Source organism: Chlorocebus sabaeus, chromosome 29 (assembly GCF_047675955.1).
Source record: "Chlorocebus sabaeus isolate Y175 chromosome 29, mChlSab1.0.hap1, whole genome shotgun sequence".
NCBI classification, from domain to species: domain Eukaryota; kingdom Metazoa; phylum Chordata; class Mammalia; order Primates; family Cercopithecidae; genus Chlorocebus; species Chlorocebus sabaeus.
In genome coordinates, this window is record NC_132932.1 from 19,244,987 (window position 1) to 19,272,939 (window position 27,953).

Here is a 27,953-nt window from a genome sequence, read left to right on the forward strand (position 1 = left end):
GCTGTGTTGGCAGCAGGTGAAATATCAGATGGGAAGACAATAAATAATAAATGGGCCCATTTTTCATATTTGGATAGAGGGAAATGTTAATCGAGTTAGCGAAAGTTTAGATCCCTTGTTTCAAACAGCTAGGCTTTGATTAGTTTAAGATTGACCATTCAGTCTCCAAAGGCCTTGGTATTTCTCTCTGCCAGAATGCAAGGAAAAGCTGACCATATTCAAGGGTCTGTATATCTCAGTTCCGTTTAGAGGTTCAGCATGTACAGGCCCATCTGGTCTTTTAATTCTCACTTGTCCTTAGAGTGAGCTTGGTAGATATGAGATCTGCTCTCTTTCCACACTGCCTGCTTCTGAAAAACAAAAACTTATCCTACTCATGCTTCCACAGGTGTGTGGGTACTCCAGGAGTGCACAGTGATCTGCAGTGAACACATATGTTAAAAAGAATAACAAAATGCACAATAATTCTAGAAATCAAACATAAAACATTAAAGAAATGTCAAGGCTTTTAGTAGGCCTTTTTACCTACACCTCCAGATGCTTGGGAATATTTTTTTAGTCTTTTCTGTCATCATTCCACTTGGGAAATTGTGGCAGACAGATACAGGGGGAACATCCTTCTATAAAAGCACTGGCTGGTCTATCAGGCTTAGAAAAGCAAATAACTGCTCACTTCATCTCATTTCTTTCCCTTTAAATATCTGTAGTACAAAAGTCATGTGATGCTTCCTGTATTTAAGGAATGGCATTCATTCAGAATTGGAATTTTGTAATGTATAGATAAGATCTCAAGTGGAATCAGAGGAATATCTCTCGGACATCCAACAGACTAGTGGTTTGTGGAACCAGTGCTGGCTACTGTGTTCAGAGGAATGAATTCCTTTGGTGGCAATGGAATATTTAGTGAAGTATGCTGCAGTTGATCATGAGCACTGATTGCAAATGTGGAACCTGAAAAACATCTGCACATGTACCTCTTTCCATGTGTCCTTTACATTGATGCCAGAGTGATTCCAATCTGACCACAGCAGATTATGATCACAAATGGCTTCCTTCGGTGGCTCTTCATTGCCTATCAAATAAAACTTTAACTCTTTTGCTTTGCTTTCACCATCTCAGTAATGCGTTCTTATCTTCGTCACTCTACTCAACACAGCTATCTCCAAATTCTATCCTCCAAAGTGCTTGCCCTACTTTACCACCTGCCTTTTCCATTTATTCCTCCCAGAGGACCCTCTAATATTGATTTTACTTGTTACCATCCTAGAGGCCTCCAAAGACCACTTCAAAGAAGTCTTTTCTGATCTTTCCCTCCTGCAATGCCTTGATCTTCTCAGAAAGTTTTCAGTGCTGTAGGAAAGACCACCGTATAATGCCTTGAGTTAGAAACAGTTGGTCAGTTCTTTGATCTCCCCAGGTATATTGAAAACTCAAGGGAGGCAGAGACCTTTCGTTTTGAAATGTCCCAGTGCTTAGTGGAGTGTGTGTGTTTCTTGGTTCTTTTGTTTTGTTTTGTTTTATTCTATTTTGTTTAGTCAGGGTCTCATTCTGTGGCCCAGGCTGGAGTGAAATGGCACAATCATAGATCACCGAAACCTGGAACTTCTGGGCTCAAGCAATTCTCCTGCCTCATCCTCCTGGGTAGCTAGGGCTACAGGCACTCACCACCACACCTGGCTAAATTTTATTTTTTATTTTTGTACTTTTAGTTTTTGTAGAGATGTATTGCCTAGGCTATTGAAGTGTTTTGAATATAGTAGATGCTTAATAAATATTTGTTAAGTGAATTAGTGGATTTTAATTTTGTAAAGAAAATGATATAAACTTCCATGATGTTTATTAATGTTCTAAGCAACATGCTATCAACTACAGAATGAATTGTTTGCTTTTAAATGCTTCCTGGAAAAGAGATTAATTGCTCTGGTTAAATTAACTTGCATAGCTGATAGGTGAGATTCCAGACACAGGAAAGAAAACTAGTATAAGCTCATAAATTTAACATTCTGAATAACAAATGTTGCTTTTTGGAAGAGATATACCAGATTACAGCCAGGTTCAAGCCCTGTATCACAGATATCTATCAGGAACAATATAGTTTCACCATGACAACTGCAGAAGGCAGTTCTGGCCTCCTTTCCTAGGTTGGATTGAGGACTAGTTTCCAAGAGGCATCAAATTGAATTTCATGTGTAGAATTCAACTGGCAGGTTAAAAGGGTTTGTAGATCTAATTTGATGTGTAGAATTCAACTGGTAGGTTAGAAGGGCTTGGTTTTCCTGTGAGGTAACCACATAATAGCTGATAGGTGAGAAAGGTGTTAGTGAAAGGCACTGAAAACAAAGTACAGACAATCTCATTTCCAGTATTCAAAGGCAGCAGGAGAGGTGTGGACTGAGGTTAATTCACAGCTGATGATGCAACTAAATGAAAATAAACAGATGTGATGAGTGACTGTTGATTGAAAGCAATTTTTAAAAATTAAAGTTCATATATTTATTCAGATTAGCTTTGACCTAATGCCTTATTTTTATCCACCCAGGACACCACAAGATGCTTTGCCGTGTCTTCATAGTCCTCTCTTGGCTGTGGCAGTTTCTCAGATGTTTTTGATGACCTTGACAGTTTTGAGAATTAATGGTCAGGTATTTGGTAAAGTGTCCCTCCTTTGGGATTTGTCGAATGTTTTGTAGGCTGAGGTTACGTTTTTGGGGAAGAAGACTCACAGAGGTAAAGTACCATTTTCCTCCCATTACACCAAGGGTTTATACTATCTGAATGGCTTAACATTGTTGATGCTAACCGTAATCATCTGACTGGGAATGCTTGTCAGGTTTCTCCACTGTGAAGTTACTGTGTTATATTGCTTTCCACACAGTACTCTTTGGAAGAAAATTACTATGCACAACCCACATGTAAAGTGTGAGGAGTTATGATTCACCTCCTTGAAGGTGGAATATCTACATGAATTATTTTGAATTCTTCTACAGGAGTGATTTGTCTGTTCTCCACTATTTATCTAATCATTTATGTATTTGTTCAATCATTTATTTATATCAGTATTAACTCATGTATAATTACTTTATACTTTAGGTTATCCAATACTACTTTATTTTCCTACTCAAATTGTTCCAGCTTTGGGCAATGGGACCTCTTTCCATTCTTCTCTGTATACCTTTGATGTCTCCCTCCATTGCATATGCATATTTAACTTTTTTTTTTTCAGCAGTTCCTTTCTTTCTGGTACTACAAAATGGTCCAGGTTCATTTTGTATATTTCCAGCCCTGGCCCTAGAACTGAGACGGGATTGTTCCCTTTACCCCATTCGCGGGTAGGAACTGGAGTGACTTATTTCATTCCGCCCATCACTGGCCGCTCCTCATAGGAGGGACTATGCGGGCGAGTTAATGTGGGAACCAGAACGAACAAACGCTGGGGCTGACTTGTTGCTCCTCTCTGGCAGGATCAGCCTTTGTGCGGGCCCCACAACAGCATCAGTCAGTGGCAACAAGGATACTTACCATCCAGAGATCTTGGTTTCTATGCCATTCTCCGATCAAAGGAATGGGAGCTCCTTGGAGAAATTGGCTAATTCTGATACAGAAGGGCTGGGCTCCCGACTAAACCCCACCCTTAAGCCTGGAACCGTAGCCCTAAGTGAAAACAGTTGACCCTGTTTTTCTGCCCAAATGTTGCCTTTTCGGCTCGCCCCTATCCTGTGCCCATAAAAGACTTCAGGTGGTAGAGCAATGCAAGCAGCTGAGCATCAAGGCTACAAGTGACTGCGAGGTGAGCAGAGAAGCTTCAGAGCAGCATCCAAACGTGTTAGAACCAATGCTCTTTCACCTCTGCCATCCGGGGACAGCCAAGTGCCAACCAGCTCAGTGGAGGGTCAGAGTGGCAGCCCCATGTTCTCTCGGCACCCAGGTTCTTGTCTAGCGTCCAGGAAGAATCAAGTCACAAGAACCATTTGAAAGGTGATGAATTTGAAAGATTTTATTGAGCAGTGGGTGACTCTCAGCAGAAAGGGAGGCTGGAAAGCGGATGGGAGGGTGATCATTCCCTGAAGCCTGGCCGTCCCCTGCTGGGTGCCTCCCAGAAACTGCACCATCTGAAGTTAGCAGTGTCTATCCGTAATCTCCGATGCTTCTCTGCTCACCACTCAGTCACTTGTAGCCTTGATGCTCAGCTGCTTGCGTTGCTCTACCACCTGAAGTCTTTTATGGGCACAGGATAGGGACGAGCCAAAAAGGCAACATTTGGGTAGAAAAACAGGGTCAACTGTTTTCACTTAGGGCCACGGTTCCACACTTAAGGGTGGGTTTTAGCTGGGAGCCCAGCCCTTCTGTATCAGAATTAGCCAATTTCTCCAAGGAGCTCCCATTCCTTTGACTGGAGAACAGCATAGAAACCAAGATCTCTGGATGGTAAGTATCCTTGTTGCCAGTGAGTAAGGCCCTCTCAGTAGGCAAAACAAGGAAACGTAGATGTGTATGCTAACCTGTGTGTATATATAAATATCTATAAATATTTCAATGCATAACCATCTCCATTATGCTAAGCTAATTATGAGCTCATACTGATGTGTCCAGCTCAAATACATTATCATCTGGGTCATTTTAGTCTTATTCCCTTGTTTGTCTGTAACTGCCATTCCAATAGTGAGAACCCTGCCTTACATAATCTGCCATCCACTTATATGATTGTTCAATGCCAGTATTTTGTATAGCGCTTTCAGAATTATTAACCCATATTGCCATGAGAAACAGCTTTATTAATTAGATTACATTGCTGTGTAAAAGTTATTTTGCCTTTAGTTTTACAGACCCTGCACATTTCCAAAATTACTTAGATTAACACCTTTTCCTGAACCTCATTTGGTGAGGTTGTTTCATATATCTGTAATACAATTTGATTATTTTACCAGAGTCTGCCTTCCATTCTAGAATCCTCCAACAACCTAAATGCCTTTATACACACACACACACACACACACACACACACACACAAATATATCTATATTTGCTTTGCATACTTTAAGATTTACTCATTGCTATATCTCTTGCAACTATTGATCAATTACCATCTTTATTGATTTGTCTTTTGCATGATGTCATATAATTGAAATTATATGTAGTTCAGACTGGCTCTTTTCACTTAGCAACATGCAGTTGAAGTTCAATCTTTTTGGTGTGGTTTTGATAGCTCACGTCACTATATTACTGACTAGTATTCCAGTCTATAAATGTACCACAATTTAATTATCCATTCACTTATTGAAGAATGTCCTTTTTTTCAGTTTTTTTTTTTTTTTTTTTTTTTTTTTTTTGTCATTATGAATACGGCTTCTATACCCATTCATGTGCAGGTATTGTATAAATATATGTTTTCTTATATTTATAGAAACTAGGTAAATAGGTGTACAATTGCTGAATAATATGGTAAGGTTATGTTTAACTTTGAAAGAAACTGCTAAACTGTCTTCCAAAGTAGCAGTACCATTTTGCATTTGGATTAACAATGGTCCCTGCTGCTCTGCATCCTCTCTAGTATTTGGTACTGCATTTTTCTTAAGCCATTCTGCTAGGTATGCAGTGGTATCTTATTGTTCTTTTAATCTGTGTTTCCCAAAGTACAAATTATATCAAGCAGCTTTTCATGTGTTTATTTGCCATATGTGTGTTTTCTGTGGTGAGGTATTAATTCAGATCTTTAACCTATTTCCCAAAATGAGAATTATTTTTCTTACTAAGTTTTGATAGTTTCTATGTCTTTGTATATTTTGGATACAAGTCATTTATCAGACGTGTGTTATGTAAATATTTCTCCTACTCTGTACCTTGTTGTTTTACTCTTTTAACAGTGTCTTTCCTAGAGCAAAAGTTTTAATTTTAATAAAGTACAACTTATCAGTTTTTTTCATGAATCATACTATTTGTATTTTATTTGAACACTTATCACCAAACCCAACATAATTTGGGTTTTTTTCTCATGTTTCCTTAAATAAATTTTATAATTTTGTATCTCACATTTAGGTCTATCATCCTTTTAGAGTTTACTTTTTTGTAAGGTGTAAGGTTCTTTCTTTTTTCATTTTCTTTTATTCTCTCTTTTTCTTTGTTTTCTTTCTTTTTGCATGGGGACATCCAATTTTCCTAGCATCCTTTGTTATAAATATTATACTTTCTTAATTGAATTTACTTTGTTACATCATCAAAGATTAGTTTACTATATTCACACGGATCTATTTTTGGGCCTCTCTGTTCTCTTCAAACTACCTGGCAATTTTTTCTCCAATAGTACTTCTTAATTACTATAGTTTTATAGTAAGTCTTGAAAAACTGGTTCATACAAGTTTTACATGTTTCTTCTTCAGTATTTCATTGGTTATTCTATGTCTTTTGTTTCTCCATATAAACTTTAAAACTAGGTTGTTGACACTTAAAAAATAACTTGCTGAGATTTTGACTAGGGTTGCATTGAAGCTATCAATAAAAAATACAGACTACATATTTTAATATTGAGTCTTTCAATCCACGCATATGGACTCTCTATTTAGACACTCTTTGATTGTTTTCATCTGTATTTTGTCATTTTTCTGCATATAGATTCTGTACATATGTTTTAGATTTACATGTAAGGGTTTATTTTGGGAGGAGGAGTTTTATTGTAAATGGTACTTATGAAAAAAATAACATTTTGTATTAACCTTGAAGCCTGCAGTCTTGTTATTCTCACTTACTGGTTTCAAAAGTATTAATGTAGATATTTTGAGATTTTCTAGAGTGACAGTGTTGCCACTGGTAAATAAGGCATTTTTATTTCTTCCTTTTCAATTGGTATACCTTTTATAATTATTATTCCTATCATTCCACTAACTAGAATTTAAATATTTTGAACAATATTGGTAAGAGATGACCTCTTTGCTTTGTTCTCAATTTTAGGGCAAAAACTTCTGGTGTCTTAATTAAGTATGAGGTTAGTAATTAGTTTTTGACTTGTCCATCAGGTTAAAGTAGTTTCCCTTTATTCCTAGTTTGCTGATAATTTTTATCATGAAAGAGTATGGAATTTTCTAAAATGCTTTTTCAATGTCAACTGATAGAATCATATGATGTTTCTTCCTTAGCCTGTTGATATGGTAGATTACATCCATGTATTTTCTAATGTTGAATCAGTTTTACGTATCTGGAGAAAAATTTCATGTTACCATGGTGCATAACTTTTTTCAGACATTGTTGAATTTGATTTGCTAATTTTTAAAGAGATTTTTGTGTGTATGTATATGATAGATATTGTAGCTTCTCTTCCTCCTCCTCCTCCTCCTGGTTTCAGTTTAAGGGTAATGCTAGCCTCATAGAATGGGTTAGAAAAAGGTTTTCTCTGCTTTTATTTTCTGCAAAAGATTGTGGAGAATTAGAATTATTTTTCCCATATGTTGATAGAACTCTCCAGTGAAATGAGATGGATGTAGTGCTTTCACTTTTGTGCAAGTTTTTATAAATTGCATTATTCAAGGAATTGGTTTATTCCACCTGCGTTATCAAAATTTTACTAATAGATTTACTTATGGTATTTTTATAGTATTCTTTCAGTGTCAATGAGCTCAGTTTGCATAACCTCTCTAATTTATGATATGAATAATTTGTGTCTTCTCTTTCTTAATTGGTTAGCCCAGCCTGATGTTTACCAATTTTACTCATCTTCTCAAAAATTAGCTGTTAGGTTTTCTTAATTTTCACCATTCTTTTACTGTTTTCAATTTAATTGGTTACTGTTCTATTTTTTTTACCTGCTTGCCTTATGCTTAAATTTTCTTCTCTAGTTTTCTAACATGGCAGCTTAGAGGTATTGATTTCAGATCTCCTATATGTTTTAATACAGGCATTTAATGCTACAAATGTCCTTGTTAGCAATATTTTTCCTGGATCACATAACCTTTGATAATTCACATTTTAATTTTTTGATTGATGCATAATATTTGCACTTATTTATAGCATACATGTGATATTTTGTTACATGCATAGACTGGGTAATAATCACATCAGGATATTTAGGGTATCCATCACCTCAAGTATTTACCATTTCTGTGTTGGCAATATCTCAAGTCCTCTCTTCTAGGTATTTTGAAATATGTAATACATTGTTGTTAATTATAGTCACAATACTCTGCTATCAAACATTAGAACTCATTTCTTCTATCTAATTGTATATTTGTACCCATTAACAAATCTCTCTTTATAACCACACCAACCCACACATCCCCCACCAGCCTCAATATCTGTCATTCTACTTTCTACCTTTATGAGATCAAATATTTTAGCTTTCACATATGAGTAAGAACATGCAATATTTGTCTTTCAGTGTCTGATTTATTTCACGTAACATAATGCCTCCAGTTTTGTCCATGTTGCTGCAAATGACATTATTTCATTCTTTACTATGATTAAATAGTGTTCCATTGTGTGTATATGCCATGCTTTCTTTGTCCATTCATCCATTGATGAACGCTTAGATTGATTTTATATCTTTGCTATTGAGAATAGTGCTATAATAAACATGGGGGTGGAAACGTCACTTTGATACACTGATTTCCTTTTCTTTGAATAAATACCCAGTAGTGGAGTTGCTGGATTACATGGTAGTTCTATTTTTACATTTTTGAGAAATCTTCATGTTTTTTTCTATAGTGGCTATGCTAATTTACATTCCCACCAAAAGTATACAAGAATTGCTTTTTCTCTACATCCTCTCCAGCATCTGTTATTTTTTCATTTTAGTAATAGCAATTCTAACTGAGGTAAGATTGTATCTTATCATGGTTTTGATTTGCATTTTCCTAATAATTAGTTATGTTGAGCATGTTTTACATACTTGTTGGCCATTTGTATTTCTGATTTTCTGACGTTATCTATTCATGCCCTTTGCCCACCTTTTAGTGAGATTGGGTTTTTTGTTTGTTGGTTTAGTTTTTTACTGTTAGGTTGCTCGAGTTCCTTGTGTACTGTGAATATTATTCTCTTGTCAGATGAAAAACTTACAAATATTTTCTCTCATTCAAAAGGTTGCCTCTTTGTCTCTTTACTCTGTTGATTGTTTCCTTTACTTTGCAGTGTTCCAAGTACCAGAAAGCTGTCCTTTCTCCAATGTATGTTCCTGGGGCTTTTGTGGAAAATCACTTGGCTGTATATATGTGGATTTATTTTTGGGTTTTCTATTTAGTTCCAATGTTTTATGTGTCTGTTTTTATACCCATACCATGCATGTTTTTGTTACTATAGCCTTGTAACATATATTAAGAAGGGGGAGGAGGGAGGGGGGAGGGATAGCATTAGGAGATATACCTAATGTAAATGACGAGTTCATGGGTGCAGCACACCAACATGGCTCATGTATATATATGTAACAAACCTGCACATTGTGCACATGCACCCGAGAACTTAAATTATAATAGAAAAAAAAAACCTCCTATTCTCTAATATAATGCATTAACCAATTCTCTTAATTTTAAACATACTAAATAAAGTCTCAAGACTTGCAGAAAAAAAAGAAGGGTGGGAAGTCTTGCTCTATCACTCTGGCAAGAGTGCAGTGGTGCAATCATACATAGCTCACTGCAGTGTCAAATTCCTGGACTCAAGCAATCCTTCAGCCTCAGCTTCCTGAGTAGCTGGGACTACAGGCATGTGCCACCATGACCAAATATATTTACTTTTGGTAGAAACAGTCTCACTGTGTTACTCAGGCTGGTCTTGAATTCCTGGGCTAGAGCAACCCTGCCCCTCCACTGGCCTCTCAAAGTGCTGGGATTACAGGCATGAGCCACCACACCAAACCCTTGTAATATATTTTGAAGTCAGATACTGTGATGACTCCAGTTTTCTTCTTTTTACTTAGGATTGCTTTGGTTCTTTGGGCCCTTTTTTAATTCCATACACATTTCAGAATTGTTTTTTCTATTTCTGGGAAAAATGACATTGGTATTTTGATGAGATTGCATTGAAACTGTAGATTGCTTTGGGTACTATGGCTATTTTAGCAGTATTAGTTCTTCCAATCCATGAGCATGGGATGTCTTTTTGTTTGTATCCTCTTCAATTTCTTTCATCAGTGTTTTGCATGTTTGTTTGTGGAAATCTTTCACCTCCTTGGTTAAATGTATTTTAAGGTATTTTATATTTGTAGCTATTACAAATGGTCTTGTTTTCTTGATTTGTTTTTCTCTGCTAGTTTATTATTGGTATGTATAAATGAAAAATAAATTCAGTAAAGTTGAAAAATATAAAACCATATGACAAATAAAAATTTCTGTTAATAAATTTTTCATATAGTTTTATATTTTGCAACTTTACTGAATTTATAAGATCTATGTTTTATTTTTTCTGGTGGAGTCTTTAGCTTTTTCTAGATATAAGATCATGTTATCTGTAAAGAGGGACAATTTGACTTCCTTTTTTCCAATTTAAATGCCTCTTATTTTTTTTTTATCTTGTCTTATTTCTCTAACTAGGACTTCTAGTGCTATTTTGAGTAGAAGTGGTGAAAGTTAGTATCCTTGTCTTCTTCTGGTTCTTTAAGACTTTCAGCTTTTTCCCATTCAGTATGATGTTAGTTGTGGGTTTGTCATATATAGCCTATATTATGTTGAGGTATGTTTCTTCCATGCCTAGTTTGTTAAGAGTTTTTATTATGAAAGAATTCTAAATTTTATCAAATGCTTTTTCTGGATCTTTTGAGATGATTACATTTTTGGTTCTTCATTGTGTTGAGGTAATGTATCACATTTATTGATATTTATTAGTGTACATTAGACCATCCTTCCATCCCATGTATAAAACTCACTTGATTATGGTGTATTACCTTTTGGATGTACTATTGAGTTCTGTTTGCTAGTGTTTTGTTAAGCTCATTTGCATCTATATTGGCCTATATTTTTCTTTATTTGTTGCATTCTTGTCTCCTTTGGTATCAGAATGATGATGACTTTGTCTCATAGATGTAGTTAGGGAGAATTTCTTTTTTTTTTTTTGGAGAGGGAAGAGTTTGAGAATAATTGATATTAACTGATATTAGTTCTTTTCTGTAAATTTAGTAGAATTCAGCAATGAAGCCATCCAGTCATGGCCTTTTCTTTGTTGGGATTTATTTTTTATTAGTGATTCAGTATCATTGCTTCATTTCTGTCTCTCTGGATTTTCTGTTGCCTCCTGATTCAATCTTAGTAGGTTGAATGTGTCCAGGAATATGCTTAGTTCCTCTAGGTTTTCCAGTTAGTTAGCATACAGTTGTTGCTAATAGTCTCTGATGATCTTTTGTATTTCTATGGTATCAGTTGAAATGTCTCCTTTTTTATTTCTGATTTTATTTGGTTTTCTTCTTTTTCCTTGGTTAGTCTAGCTAACAGTTGATCACTTTATACCAACTTCTAATTTCATTGATCCTTTGTATTTTTAGTCTCCATTATGTTTAGGACCTCTCTGATCTTTATTATTTTTTTTCTTCTACTAATTTTGAATTTGGTGTATTATTGCTTTTCTTATTTCTTGAGGTAGATCATGAGATTGTTTACTTGAAATCTTTCCACATTTTGTTGTAGGCATTTATTGCTATAAACTTCCCTCATTGTTTTTGCTGTATATCATAGATTTTGGAATCTTGTGTTTTAATTTTTGTTTCAAAATTTTTTTTTATTTGCTTCATTGACCCACTGGTCACTTAGTAACATGTTGTTTACTTTCCATGAATTTGTACAGTTTTCTATGGTCTTATTGTTATTTATTTCTACTTTTATTCCATTGTAGTCTGAGAAGATACTTGAAATAATTTTGATTTCTTAAAAAATTGTTGAGATCTGTTTTATAATCTAACATATAGTCTATTGTAGATAATTTTCTATGTGCTGATGGGAAGAATGTGTATTCTGTGGCTGTTTAATAAAATATTCTCCAAATGTCTATTAAATCCGTTTGATCTAAAGTGCAGTTTACATCCAATGATTCTTTGTTAATTTTCTTTCAAAATGTTCTGTGTAATGCTGAGGGTGGTGTGCTAAAGACTCCAATTGTATTGCATTGGAGTCTATCTCTCCCTTTAGAAATAGTAATATTTGCTTTATATATCTAGGTGCTCCTGTACTGGATGCATATATTAGAATTGTTATACTTTCTTGCTGAATTGGTCCCTTTATCGTCATATAATGACATTCTTTGTTTCTTTTTACTGTTTTTGACTTTAAATATGTTTTATCTATTATAAGTATAGTGGCTTTTGGTCACTTTTGGGTTCCATTTGCATGGAATATCTTTCTTGGTCCTTTTTACCTTCAGTCTTTATGTGTCTTTATTAGTGAAGTCAGTTTCTTGTGAACAGCATATAGTTGGTTCACACTTTTTATATTCATTCAGCCATTCTATATCTTTTAAGTGGAAAGTTTAATCCATTCATATTCAAGATTATTATTGATATGTTAAGGCTTATTCCTGTCATTTCATTAACTGTTTTATTATTGTTTTGTATACTCTTTGTTCCTTTTTTTCTATCTTATTGTCATTGTGGTTTTGTGGCTTTCTGTAGTGGTAATATTTGAATTCTTTCTCTTGTTCATTTGTGTGGTTGCTTAACTAGTGGGTTTTATGCTTGTGTGTGTTTTCATGATGGTAAGTATTGCTTTTTTTCTTTGTGGTATAGGACTCTCTTAAGCATTGTTTGTAGGTCTGGTATAGTGGTAATGAATTTCCTCAGCTATTGCTTATCTGATAAATACTTTATTTTTCCTTCATTTATAAAGGTTAACCTTGCTGGGTGTAGTATTTTTGGTTGGCATTGTTTTGTTTGTTTCAGCATTTTGAATGTATCAACCCATTCTTTCCTGGCCTATGAGGTTTCTACTGAGAAATTTATAGTTTGTCATATGGGGATTATCTTACAAGTGACTAGATGCTTTTTTTCTTGCTGTTTTAGAATTTTGTCTTTGTCTCTGACTTTTGACTGTTTGACTGCTCCATGTAGTGAGGAAGACCTTTCCAGGTTGTATCATTTTGAGGATTTCTGGGCTCCCTGTATCTGTACGCCTAAATCTCTTGGTATGCTTGGGAAATTTTCAGCGATTATTTTCTTAAATAGATTTTCCTTTGGTCTTTTCTGCACTTTCTAGAACACTAAGAATTCAAATATTTGGACACTTTATGGTGTCCCATGTGTCATGTTGGTTTTGTTCATTCTCTTTTTTATTATTTTTCTTTATTTTTGTCTGACTGTTATTTCAAAAGACTTATTTTAAAGTTCTGAAATTTTTTTCTACTAATTGATCTAGTTTATTGTCAAAGCCTTGAATGTATATTTTATTTCATTCATTGAATTCTTTACTTCCAGGATTTCTGTTTGGTTCTTGTTTATGGTGTCTTATCTCTTTGGTAAGTTTCTCATTTATATTGCGTATTACTTTTCTGATTTCTTTTTATTGTATATTTATGTTTTTATCTAAATGAGCTTTTTAAGTATCATTATTTTGAATTTTTGTGGCATTTTATAAATTACTTTTTCATTAGAATCTGTTGCTGTAGAATTATTGCATTTTCTTGCAGGTGTCATATTTCCTGGCCTTTTCATGTTCCCTATATCCTTACATTGACATCTGTGCATCTAATGTAGCAGTCGTGTCTAAGTTTTTGGATCTACTTTCATAGGGGAAAACATTTTCCTGAAGATATATCTATGGCATTGGTGGATTAGGGCACTTTGGCTTTGGTTCTGGGTGCAAGCAGTAACATTGTCTTCATATATTTTCTTCAGCTATAAACAGTGTCAGTGATATCTGTGATTTCCCCAGTAGCTTAGGGTGCAGTTATCAGTGGAGATTGTGGTGAAGTTTTGCTGAGGATGGGGAAGCTAGGAAAGCCAGTGCTCAGGCCCTAGTGAGGATGGGGAAGCTAGGTAAGCCAGTGCCCAGGTGGCAGTGGCAGAGTAAGCATGCTAGTCTTTTGGTCTGAGGGTAGCATATGCTGGTATCAGTGTTAGTGGTTGTAGATTGGCCAGTTCTTAGACCTCCAGGTACCTTGCTTGAGTGTCAGCTGTGACATGAATAGGTCAGATTGGTGAACAGGTTCTCAGATCCTTGGGAAATAGACTTGGTGTGGTTGATGGCAACAGCAATGGTCGGGCAACCATTTGGTTCCCAAACTGTCTGCACTGGTATTGGTGATGGTTTCCACAGGCTAAGTGGGTTAGTATAGTATCTGTGGATAGCCCAACAATTCCAGTGGTATGTATGGGTATTGGTTGTGGTGGGCAGGAATGAGGTGATCTTCAGGTTCCCCTTTGGATGGAGGCAGCAGTGGTGGTGGTAGATGGGGGAGCCTCTCTGCAGGACACATGCAAGTCCCCTGTGGAGCTGCTACTCTGGAAGGTAAGGTTGCTGTCAGTGGCAGCAGTGTCACCGGGGCTGGTGTCACTGCCAGTAGCTTGCACTTCATCTATAGCAGCAGCATCCAGCAGCAGTGGTGGCTGCAGGCAAAGGATGTCAGTTGGACTTCAGGAATGTAAAGATGCAGGGGCTGTTGAGCCCAGGGCAGGATATAGTCTTGTGTGGGCTGGGCTCTCAAAATGGCACTGCAGTGTAGCTACTTAAGTCTCAGCAGGTGTTTAAGACTCAACGTGGGCTTCCTCTCTGACGTAATGTTTCCAGGCAACTGCCTGTGTTAGTCTCAGGGCCTGTGAGGGTCAAGGGGCTCTCCTATGGCTAGAATTCCAGGAGTCCATGGTGGGAATGTACACTAATGGGAGTCTCTCACTTACACTTTCCCCACATTGAGGAGCCTCTCCAGGCTCCTGGCTGATCTTGGCTGAGCAGGCTGCCTAGCTTCCCTCTCCTTCCTTGCCTTAGGTATTTTCTGACACTTTTCTGTTGAATTTCAGTATTCTCTCTTAAATGATCCATTCAAAGTGTGATTATCTACTCACTATTTTGATTTTTCTTCATGGAGGATGCAAGTGTCAAATGTCCCTAGTCAGCCATCTTGAAACCCCTTCTGAATTTTTATTTTCATTCTGTTCAAAATATATTTTAATTTTTCTTGAGAAATATATTTTTGATCTGTGTGTTAAGAAGTATATTGTTTCGGGGCGGAGCAAGATGGCTGAATAGGAACAGCTCCAGTCTCCAGCTCCCAGCACGAGTGACACAGAAGACAGGTGATTTCCACATTACCAACTGAGGTACTGGGTTCATCTCACCGGGGAGTGCTGGACAATTGGTGCTGGTCAGCTGTTGCAGCCTGACCAGTGAGAGCTGAAGCAGGGCGAGGCATCGCCTCACCTGGGAAGCACAAGGGGGAAGGGAATCCCTTTTCCTAGCCAGGGGAACTGAGACACACAACACCTGGAAAATCGGGTAACTCCCACCCCAATATTGCGCTTTAAGCAAATGGGCACACCAGGAGATTATATCCCACACCTGGCCGGGAAGGTCCCATGCCCAGGGAGCCTTCCTCATTGCTAGGACAGCAGTCTGCGATCTAACCGCAAGGCAGCAGCGAGGCTGGGGGAGGGGCGCCCGCCATTGCTGAGGCTTAAGTAGGTAAACAAAGTCCTGGGAAGATCAAACAGGGTGGAGCTCACAGCATCTCAAGGAGGCCTGCCAGTCTCTGCAGACTCCACCTCTGGGGACAGGGCACAGCTAAACAACAACAACAACAACAACAAAGCAGCAGAAACCTCTGCAGACGCAAGCGACTCTGTCTGACAGCTTTGAAGAGAGCGGTGGATCTCCCAACACGGAGGTTGAGATCTGAGAATGGACAGACTGCCTGCTCAAGTGGGTCCCTGACCCCTGAGTAGCCTAACTGGGAGACATCCTCCACTAGGGGCAGACCGACACCCCACACCTCACACGATGGAGTACACCCCTAAGAGGAAGCTTCCAAAGCAAGAATTAGACAGGTACACTCGCTGTTCAGCAGTATTCTATCTTCTGCAGCCTCTGTTGCTGACACCCAGGCAAACAGGGTCTGGAGTGGACTTCAAGCAATCTCCAACAGACCTACAGTTGAGAGTCCTGACTGTTAGAAGGAAAACTAACAAACAGGAAGGACACCCACACCAAAACCCCATCAGTACGTCACCATTATCAAAGACCAGAGGCAGATAAAACCACACAGATGTGGAAAAAGCAGGGCAGAAAAGCTGGAAATTCAAAAAAGAAGAGCGCATCTCCCCCTCCAAAGGAACGCAGCTCATCGCCAGCAATGGATCAAAGCTGGACAGAGAATTACTTTGACAGATGAGAGAAGAAGGCTTCAGTCCATCAAACTTCTCAGAGCTAACGAGGAATTACGTACCCAGCACAGAGAAACTAAAAACCTTGAAAACAGAGTGGAAGAATTGATAACCAGAATAATTAATGCAGAGAAGGCCATAAACGAATGGACGGAGATGAAACCCATGACACGAGAAATAAGTGACAAATGCACAAGCGTCAGTAACCGGCTTGATCAACTGGAAGAAAGAGTATCAGCAATTGAGGATCAAATGAATGAAATGAAGCGAGAAGAGAAATCCAAAGAAAAAAGAAGAAAATGAAATGACAAAGCATGCAAGAAGTATGGGATTATGTAAAAAGACCAAATCTACATCTGATTGGGGTGCCTGAAAGTGAGGGGGAAAATGGAACCAAGTTGGAAAACACTCTTCAGGATATCATCCAGGAGAACTTCCCCAACCTAGTAGGGCAGGCCAGCATTCAAATCCAGGAAATACAGAGAACGCCACAAAGATACTCCTCGAGAAGAGCAACTCCAAGACACATAATTGCCAGATTCACCAAAGTTGAAATGAAGGAAAAAATCTTAAGGGCAGCCAGAGAGAAAGGTCGGGTTACCCACAAAGGGAAGCCCATCAGACTAACAGCAGATCTCTCAGCAGAAAATCTACAAGCCAGAAGAGAGTAGGGGCCAATATTCAACATTCTTAAAGAAAAGAATTTTAAACCCAGAATTTCATATCCAGTCAAACTAAGTTTCATAAGTGAAGGAGAAATAAAATCCTTTACAGATAAGCAAATGCTTAGAGATTTTGTCACCACCAGGCCTGCCTTACAAGAAACCCTGAAGGAAGCACTAAATATGGAAAGGAACAACCAGTACCAGCCATTGCAAGAACATGCCAAAATGTAAAGACCATCAATGCTAGGAAGAAACTGCATCAACTAATGAGCAAAATAACCAGTTAATATCATAATGGCAGGATCAAGTTCACACATAACAATATTAACCTTAAATGTAAATGGACTAAATGGTCCAATTAAAAGACACAGACTGGCAAACTGGATAAAGAGTCAAGACCCATCAGTCTGCTGTATTCAGGAGACCCATCTCACATGCAGAGACATACATAGGCTCAAAATAAAGGGATGGAGGAAGATCTACCAAGCAAATGGAGAACAAAAAAAAGCAGGGGTTGCAATGCTAGTCTCTGATAAAACAGACTTTAAACCATCAAAGATCAAAAGAGACAAAGAAGGCCATTACATAATGGTAAAGGGATCAATTCAACAGGAAGAGCTAATTATCCTAAATATATATGCACCCAATACAGGAGCACCCAGTTTCATAAAGCAAGTCCTTAGAGACTTACAAAGAGACTTAGACCCCCATACAATAATAATGGGAGACTTCAACACCCCACTGTCAACATTAGACAGATCAACGAGACAGAAAGTTAACAAGGATATCCAGGAATTGAACTCATCTCTGCAGAGAGCAGACCTAATAGACATCTACAAAACTCTCTACCTCAAATCAACAGAATATACATCCTTCTCAGCACTACATCATACTTATTCCAAAATTGACCACATAATTGGAAGTAAAGCACTCCTCAGCAAATGTACAAGAACAGAAATTATAACAAACTGTCTCTCAGACCACAGTGCAATCAAACTAGAACTCAGGACTAAGAAACTCAATCAAAACCACTCAACTACATGGAAACTGAATAACCTGCTCCTGAATGACTACTGGGTACATAATGAAATGAAGGCAGAAATAAAGATGCTCTTTGAAACCAATGAGAACAAAGATACAACATACCAGAATCTCTGGGACACATTTAAAGCAGTGTGTAGAGGGAAATTTATAGCACTAAATGCCCACAAGAGAAAGCAGGAAAGATCTAAAATTGACACTCTAACATCACAATTAAAAGAACTAGAGAAGCAAGAGCAAATACATTTAAAAGCTAGCAGAAGGCAAGAAATAACTAAGATCAGAGCAGAACTGAAGGAGATAGAGACACAAAAAACCCTCCAAAAAATCAATGAATTCAGGAGTTGGTTTTTTGAAAAGATCAACAAAATTGATAGACCACTAGCAAGACTAATAAAGAAGAAAAGAGAGAAGAATCAAATAGATGCAATAAAAAATGATAAAGGGAATATCACCACCGACCCCACAGAAATACAAACTACCATCAGAGAATACTATAAACACCTCTACACCAATAAACTAGAAAATCTGGAAGAAATGGATAATTTCCTGGACACTTATACCCTCCCAAGACTAAACGAGGAAGAAGCTGAATACCTGAATAGACCAATAGCAGGCTCTGAAATTGAGGCAATAATTAATAGCCTACCAACGAAAAAAAGTCCAGGACCAGATGGATTCACAGCTGAATTCTACCAGAGGTACAAGGAGGAGCTGCTACCATTCCTTCTGAAACTATTCCAATCAATAGAAAAAGACGGAATCCTCCCTAACTCGTTTTATGAGGCCAACATCATCCTGATACCAAAGCCTGGCAGAGACACAACAAAAAAAAGAGAATTTTAGAACAATATCCCTGATGAACATCGATGCAAAAATCCTCAATAAAATACTGGCAAACCGGATCCAGCAGCACATCAAAAAGCTTATCCACTATGATCAAGTTGGCGTCATCCCTGGGATGCAAGGCTGGTTAAACATATGCAAATCAATAAACGTAATCCAGCATATAAACAGAACCAAAGACAAAAACCACATGATTATTTCAATAGATGCAGAAAAGGCCTTTGACAAAATTCAACAGCCCTTCATGCTAAAAACACTCAATAAATTCGGTATTTATGGAACGTACCTCAAAATAATAAGAGCTATTTATGACAAACCCACAGTCAATATCATACTGAAAGGGCAAAAACTGGAAAAATTCCCTCTGAAAACTGGCACAAGACAGAGATGCCCTCTCTCACCACTCCTATTCAACATAGTGTTGGAAGTTCTGGCTAGGGCAATCAGGCAAGAGAAAGAAATCAAGGGTATTCAGTTAGGAAAAGCAGAAGTCAAATTGTCCCTCTTTGCAGATGACATGATTGTATATTTAGAAAACCCCATTGTCTCAGCCCAAAATCTCTTTAAGCTGATAAGAAATGTCAGCAAAGTCTCAGGATACAAAATAAATGTGCAAAATCACAAGCATTCTTATACACCAGTAACAGACAGACAGAGGGCCAAATCATGAATGAACTTCCATTCACAATTGCTTCAAAGAGAATAAAATACCTAGGAATCCAACTTACAAGGGATGTAAAGGACCTCTTCAAGGAGAACTACAAACCACTGCTCAGTGAAAAAGAAGAAGTATATTGTTTCACTCTTGAATATTTGGTAATTTTCAGGTTTCTTTTTGTTAATTTTTAGTTTTGTTCTATTATGGTCTGAGAACATATTTTGCATGATTTCAATTATTTTATATGTTAGTGGTATCTTATGGCCAAGAATGTGGTCTATTTTGGTAAGTGTTTCATATGAGCTTATGAAAAACCTGTATTCTGGTGTGGTTAGATGGAGTGTTCTTTAAATGTCAATGGGATCAGGTTGGTTGATAGTGCTGTTTAAGTCATCTATATCTTTACTGATTTTCTACCTGGTTGATACATCAATTACTAATAAACTCTGTTGAAGTCTGACTACAATAGTGGATTTGCCTACTATTAAGTTTTTTCAGTTTTTGCTTAATACACTTTGTTTAGGATATACACTTTCATATTGTTATTCTTTTAAAGAACTGACACATTTATACAGTGTTTCTTCTTTCTTCCTGACAATCATCCTTTCTTTGAAGTCTGCTTTGTCTGAAATTATCAAAGCTCCTTCAGCTTGCTTTTAATTAGTGTTAGCATGGTATATCTTTTTCTGTTTCTTTATTTTTAACGTATAGGATTAGTTTATTATGTTAGTTTTCTATAGATTACATAGTTTGGTTTTAATTTTTTATTCATTCTGATAAATCTTTGTCTTTAAATTAGTAAAGTTATACTATTTACATTTAAAGATATTATTGATATTCTTGGTTTTATTCATTGAATTTTTCTTTGTTTCTTATTTTTCTTCATTTTTCTTTTTTTGATTTTAATGGAGCTTTTTATATATCTTCTCTTAACATATCAGTTATATTTGTGTTTTAAAATATTATTGGGTGCCTAGAGTTTTCTGTATAGTTATAACTAATATAATTTCACTTCAAACAATACTATATTGCTTTCAGACGTAGTACCTTAGAGCATATTCTTCCCAAATTCTCCCTTCGATACCTTGTGACATTGTTTTTATTCACCTAATTTATTCATGTGCTATATTCACCCAATATATTGATTCTCTTATTGCTTTGTATAGTAATCATTTAAACTAAGAATAAAAATGATAATTTTCCTTTAATTTCATTTATTCTTCCTTTTATGCTTTTTTCCTTTACAAATATCTAAATTATTTACATATAACATTTTTTCTCTGACTGAAAAATGTCTTTTAAGAATTTCACTGCATATAACTCTAGGTTGATTTTTTTTCTTTCAACTATTCAGATATTTTACCAACTCTCTTCTTGCTTGCATGATTTTTGATGAGGAGTCTGTCATAACTCTTGTTCTATTCTTATTTCTCTATAAATAACGTCTCTTATTCTCTCTCTCCCCTTCTCTCTTTCTCAAAAATTTCTTATTGTCTCTGGTTCCTAAAATTTAAATATGCTATGTCTGTGTGTGTGTGTGTGTGTGTGTGCGCGCGTGTGTGCGTGTGCGTGTGCGCATGTTTTGGTAATGTACCTGCTTGTTATTCTCTGAGATTTTGTTTAGTCTATTTCATTAATTCTGGTAAGTTGTCAGCCATTATTATTTCAAATATGTCTCCTCTTCATCTCTTATTCTTTTTATCCTTTTATCCTAATTACATACATGTTAAATTTTTTTTAATTGCTCCAGAGTTCTTGAAATTTTGTCCCCCCTCTATCCCCAACATACACTCGTTTTCTTTGTATTTAAGTTTGGGAAATTTTTATTCACCAGTCTTCCAGCTCTGATGCTTTCCTCAGTCATTTATAGTCAATGGATGACCCCATCAAAGACATTGTTCGTATTTGTTATAGCTTTTTTTTAATTTCTAGCATTTATTTTTTATTATTTTTTAGTTTTTCTATTTATCTCTCTCTATTACCTATATGTTGTTACATATTATCTACTTTTACGTCTGGTATAGCCCTTAACAATTCAATTGTAGTCATTTTCAATTCCCTGGCTGCTAATTTTATCATTTTGTCACATCCAAATCTGGTTCTAATTATTGCTTTGTTTCTTCAAATGGTGTTCATTCCTGCCTTTACACATGTCTTATAATTTCATTAGAAATTATTGTGTCAGGTAATAGGAACTGAAATAAATAGAACTATAATGTGAGGATATTTGTTTATCAGATTAGGATGTGGCCTCTCTTTGATGTTTGTTATAGCTATAGGTACCAGAGGCTTCAAGTTGCTATAGCATCCTTGTTTTAATTCCCTCTCAACTTTGGGTGTCCCTAAGTAGTTCTAGTTAAAGTTTGTGTCTTGTATTTCTTTCAGACATAATCAATGTATTTATAAGGTAGTCTTTTTTTCAGTCATGTTTGTGGGATGGGGAGTGTTCTATAATCTTCCTATTAAATCACTGTCTTTAGTGGGCTTGCATATCGGAGCTGTGTTCTCCACAGTTGTTTCTCCAGTGGTACAGCTTGTTCTCAACAGTCCCTAATTCTTTCCTTGACTGGAATGTTCTCCATCCTTTTCCTTGATATTCTGACTTCTGTTGGATATCCTGTCCCTTTAGGAGAATTGGGAAGACTGAATGGTACTGAATGAAAGAAATTTTCTTTCTTGTAGAAGTTTCTGGCAAAGACTTACCCTTGGAGAGTGGGATTTGCTTATATAGAAGGTTATGAGTATATTTCACAATGATTATTCTTCACCTTTCTCTGTTAGTAAAAAGTAAGGATATTTATCAAATCTTCACCATAAAAACTGGTCGGAGTTTCTGGGGATAAAGCCCATGAAAATTTGGGACCCCCTCCAAAAAAACAATGATTTTCAATAGTTTCTGTCACTTTGTCTACACTCAGTCTCCTGCAATTCATCAAATTTAATATGTATTTCTATGGGAGGTCAAGACCACCCCCAGTTTTAATGATTTAGTAAGATGACACATAGAACTCAGTCCATAATCATACAGTTATAATTTTCTATAGTAAAATGATACAAAGCAAAAGTATCAAGGGCAAAAGATGTATAGGATAAAGTCTGGTGGAAAACAGGCTCAAGCTCCCCAGAGTCCTCTCCCAGAGGAAGCACACAGCCTGCTATTAATTCCTACAGCAATGAGTTGTGACAATGCATATTAAATGTTACCTACCAGGAAAGCTTATTAGATACTCAGTGCCCAAAATTTTTATTGAGGTCATCCTCTGCATAGCACATACCAAAATTCCAGACTCCCAGAAGAAAATAGGTGTTTAGAATAAACTGCCTGGTTTGTACAAACAGTTTAGGCAAAGTGAGCCCTGTTATTAGGCCTGGGAATGGTAGTAACTCCCCTGAAATCCAAGTTTCCAAACATCAGCCAAGAGCCAACCTTTCCAGCAGGTGTTTCTTTTTTTATTTTTATTTTTCACTTTAAGTTCTGGGATACATGTACAGAACATGCAGGTTTGTTACATAGGTATACATGTACCATGGTGGTTTGCTACACCTATCAACCCATCATCTAAGCCCGCATACATTAGGTATTTGCCTAATGCTCTCTCTCCCCTTGCCCCACACCCCCTGACAGACCCCGGTGTGTGATGTTTCCCTTCCTGTGTCCATGTGTTCTCATTGTTCAACTCCCACTTATGAGTGAGAACATGCGGTGTTTAATTTTCTGTTCCTGTGTTAGTTTCTAAGAATGATGACTTCCAGCTTCATCCATGTCCACCTGGCAAGTCCTTCTAAGGACAACATGTATAGACCTGCTATGTTGAGTCAGGTGCATCATGTTTCTCCCAGTTTATGGCTCCAGAGTCTTCTGCTGCAGGGAAACAGATTTCAGTGGCTGTATCTCTCCAGATGTACCTGTCTCACCTGGATTTCAGGGTAGTAACTTATCCTGCAACCTCAGTTTTTTAAAAGGTCCAAGAGAAGTCATTGCCTTTTCTTTATTCTAGGAATTTCTTATTGAAAGAATGACAGTGATGAATTCTATGCTCTTTATATGTCAGAATTGAAATAAGAAAGCCCAAGGGGCAATTTTAATATCGCAAATTCCTTTGGGAAAGTTTTTACCTAAGTCTAGTGTAGTTTTAGTAACAATAAACAAGCCTTTCTCTTATTCCTGGAGAAAAAAGAAAGAAGAAGAAAAATAAAGAAAACAAAGTCCAGAGGGTAGATATGTGTATGGGTTAGGGGATGGGGAGGATGGCTGGAAGGGTGAGTGGTTGGGTGCAGCCAAATAGCAATACCCATCAACTCTGCAAAATTTTGAGGGTTTGGAGCAATAACTCTCAGCTGTATACATACTAAAATATTAGGGGTGAATATTTGTAGGATACTGTCGTTTGAGCCCCATCCAAGACCAATTAAATAAAAATCTTTGTGACAGAACTCAGGCAATGGTATTTTTAAAACATCAACTAAAAACACTGCTAAAAGAAATAAAATATGACTCAAACAAATGGAAAAAAATTCCATACTCATGGATTAAAAGAATCAATATTATTAAAATGTCCATACTGCCCAAAACAATCTGCAGATTCAACACTATTTCTATCAAACTACCGACATCATTTTCCACAGAATTAGAAAAAAAACCTGTTCTAAAATTCATATGGAACCAAAAAAAGAGACTGAACAGCGAAAAAAAATTCGAAGCAATAAGAACAAAGCCATAGGCATCACATTACCTGACTTTCAACCATATTAGGCCATAGTAATCAAAATGGCATGGTACTGATACAAAAACAGATGCATAGACCAATAGAACAGAATAGAGGATCCAGAAATAAAGCCACACACCTACAGTCATCTGATCTTTGACAAAGTTGACAAAAATAAGCAATAAGGAATATTTAATAAATGATGGTGGGATAGCTGGCAAGCCATATGCAGATGGATTTAAGATTTAAATACGGCCAGGTGCGGTGGCTCACACCTGTAATCCCAGCACTTTGGGAGGGCAAGGCGGATGCATCATGAGGTCAGGTATTCAAGACCAGCCTGGACAACATAGTCTACTAAAAATACCATCTCTACTAAAAATCTCTACTAAAAGTACCAAAAATTAGCTGGGCGTGGTGTAATCCCATAATCCCAGCTACTCAGGAGACTGAGGCAGGAGAATCGCTTGAACCCGGGAGGCAGAGGTTGCAGTGAGCCGAGATCACACCACTGCACTCCAGCCCGGGTCACAGTGCGAGAGTCCATCTTAAAAAAATAAAAATAAATAAATAAATAAATAAATAAATAAGAGATATAAGACTACAAACTATAAAAATACTGGAAATAAACCTGGGAAACAGCACTCTGACACAGGTCTTGAGAAAGAATTTATGGCTACGTCCTCAAAAGCAATTGCAAGAAAAACAAAAACAGACAAATGGAACCTAATTAAACTAAAGAGCTTCTGCACAGCAAAAGAAACTACCAACAGAGTAAACAGACAACATACAGAATGGGGGAAAATATTCACAAACTATGCATCTGACAAAGGGAAAGGGCTGAGAAACTACCTGCTGGGCACTATGCTCACTACTTGGGTGACAGGATCATTCATATCCCAAACCTCAGTCACACAACATGCCCATGTAAAAACCTGCACAATGTACCCCCCGAACCTAAAATAAAAGTTGAAATTTAAGAAGCAAAAGAATCATGGAAATAAAGGGAGCATTAGCAAGCTTGAGATGCCTGGATTAAATCCATAGAGTGGAGCTTAAGTATATAACAGATTTCTATACCTGAGAGCATGTGATTTGGGCAGATTAGTTGCATGTATATATGCTAGTGAAAGGATATTGTCCAACCCGGCTTTTAGGAAGTAATCCTAAAGAAACAACATTAAAAAAGAGATATGTATTAAGTGATATATACAAAAACGTTTACTGTAATTGTGATAGATAACAGTCTTGTCCCAAATTCTTCACCCTTCTTGGTATCCATGCTTTTTACTATGTCATCTTGGGGTTTTTCTTTAGAAAAGTTGGAGTACACTTTGAGCTTGGTCATATGATTTGCTTTGGATAATGTTTTTATGGGCAACTGTAATGTCACCAAGGATTCAGAATGTGCTTGAGAAGTCAACCTTGTTCCTGCTGTTGCCATAAAATATCATACCCCAGATAGCCTAAAGTTTCATGGAAGAAGAGAGCCACATGGAGGAAATCCTGAATTGCCATTTTATACAGGGAACCACAGCTGCCATGGCTGAGCAGTAGATCCATGAATATAAAGATTATTATTTTAAGACACTGAGTTTTGTAGTGGTTTGTTACTGAACATTATTTTCACAATAGCTGACTGATACAATAGTACAATTTACAATATCAAAAATTCAGAAACAACTTAAATGTTCCATAATAGGATTGACTAAGTGAAATATGGCATATGCATGCCATGGATATGTAGTTACTAAAAATAATGTTATAGAAAAATATTCACTGACCTGGAAAATCCCATTAGATACTTGATAAATGAATATATAGCTATCAAATACTGTATATAGTATGCTTTTTTGGTAGAAAATATGAATAGATTTCTATATATATCTATACACTTATATGTAAATTTAAATTTTTGCATAAGAAAGATTTAAAAACTAAAGACCAAAATATTAAAAGTGGTTATTTCACAATATTGAAATAATAGTTTCTTTCTACCTTTATACTATTCTGTTTTCCAAATTTTAGAAATGTAAATAAGGACAAAGGGAGATTTAACATTACTAAGTATTCCAGACAGCTGCAGATTTCCCTTCCATATTACAAATTTCGAGCTGGTCTCGCTGCATGCTAACATGATTGGAAACATCTGAGAGAGTGTCTGCACATCTCAGTCAGTGTTTGTAAAATCTGGATGAATGAGAATCTGAATGAGGATGTGTAGTTTATTGGTGTCAATAAATGTTTTCATCATCACAGTATATCATTTGTAATTTGTATCAACTCTTCCTTCTTGATTCAGGGTGAAACTTTATGCAAAACAGTATTGCTGATACAATAGGCATTTAGTGTCTCTTTGAGTGTATGAATGGGTGGTTGAAAGATTGAGTCAATGATGGAATGAATGTCAGGTGGGTGAGAGATTATAAAGCAAAACGGCAAAAAACCCTTGTCCACTTCCACTTGTTTGGCAAGGAGACCAGGCGAGAGGCAGGACCAACTGCAACTGGGGTTAAATCTATTTTTTAGTGTATAAAAGATGACTCTATACACTGTATCTGTGTGAGTGTCACCATGGTTTTGTTCTTATTCATAACCCAGTAGTCTTTTTTTTTAACTTGTTAACCTCTGTGTTTCAAAAATACATTTAACATGGGTAAATGACTTCAATAATACATTGGCAAGATGCTTTAAATCTTTGTGCCACCAAAGAACAAGGGCTTTCAGAATAGTGAATGTCTTCTTTAAATGCATGCCTGAATATGAATAGGTTTGGTGTAAAGCTTTGGGATTAGATCAATATTATATGTCATATAAAATGAATAACCCGGGAACTGACAACAAAATCTTTCTATATCCAGAAATGTGCCCACATTATGACTAGGAGTAATCTGAGTTTGAGCTGCACCATAATCTTAACTCAGGACCTCAAACAATCATAATCATATAGGCTTCCCTTAATGAAAATATTAGCTAATGCTGACAAAAGAAACCACCTCATTTCAGAGTGATATGTATGTAGTAAACAGTACATTTAGATGTATTTGTATATATTTCAGTTTCATTACACATTTCAGCTCTTCCTTACTGTGTGATTCAGGAAGGCTATCTTAGTGCATTTGCACTATTATGACAAAAAATATCCTAGTCTTGGTAATTTATAAGAACAGGCCAGGTGCAGTGCCTCACACCTGTAATCCCAGCACTTTTGGAGGTTGAAGCAGGAGGATCACTTGAGACCAACAGTTTGAGACTAGCCTGGACAACATAGTGAGACCTTGTCTCTGCAAAAAAATTTAAAAATTAGCCAAGTGTGGTGGTGTGCGCCCATAGCCTCAGCTACTTGGGAGGCTGAGGTGGGAGGATTGCTTGAGTCTAGTAGGCTGAGGCTGCAGTGAGCTGGGACTGCACCACTGCACTTCAGCCTGGGCAAAGGAGCGAGATCATGTCTCAAAAAATAAAAATAAGGAAACGTACTTTTCACAGTACTAGATGTTGATAAAACTAGAGGCACAGTACTAGAGGCTGGCTTCTCCAAGATCAGGACATCAGTAAGTTCAGTGTTTGGTGAGAGCCTGGTTTCTGCTTTCAAGATGGCACCTTGTTGCTACATCCTCTGGAGGGGACTAATGCTGTATCCTCACTTGGCGGAAGGGATGGACAGGCAAAAAGGGTCCCACAATAGTTCCTTCCAGTTCTTTTATAAGACAGTGATGAATTCCTGTGGGCTTTAAGACTATATGATTATGATTGTTTGAGGTCCTGAG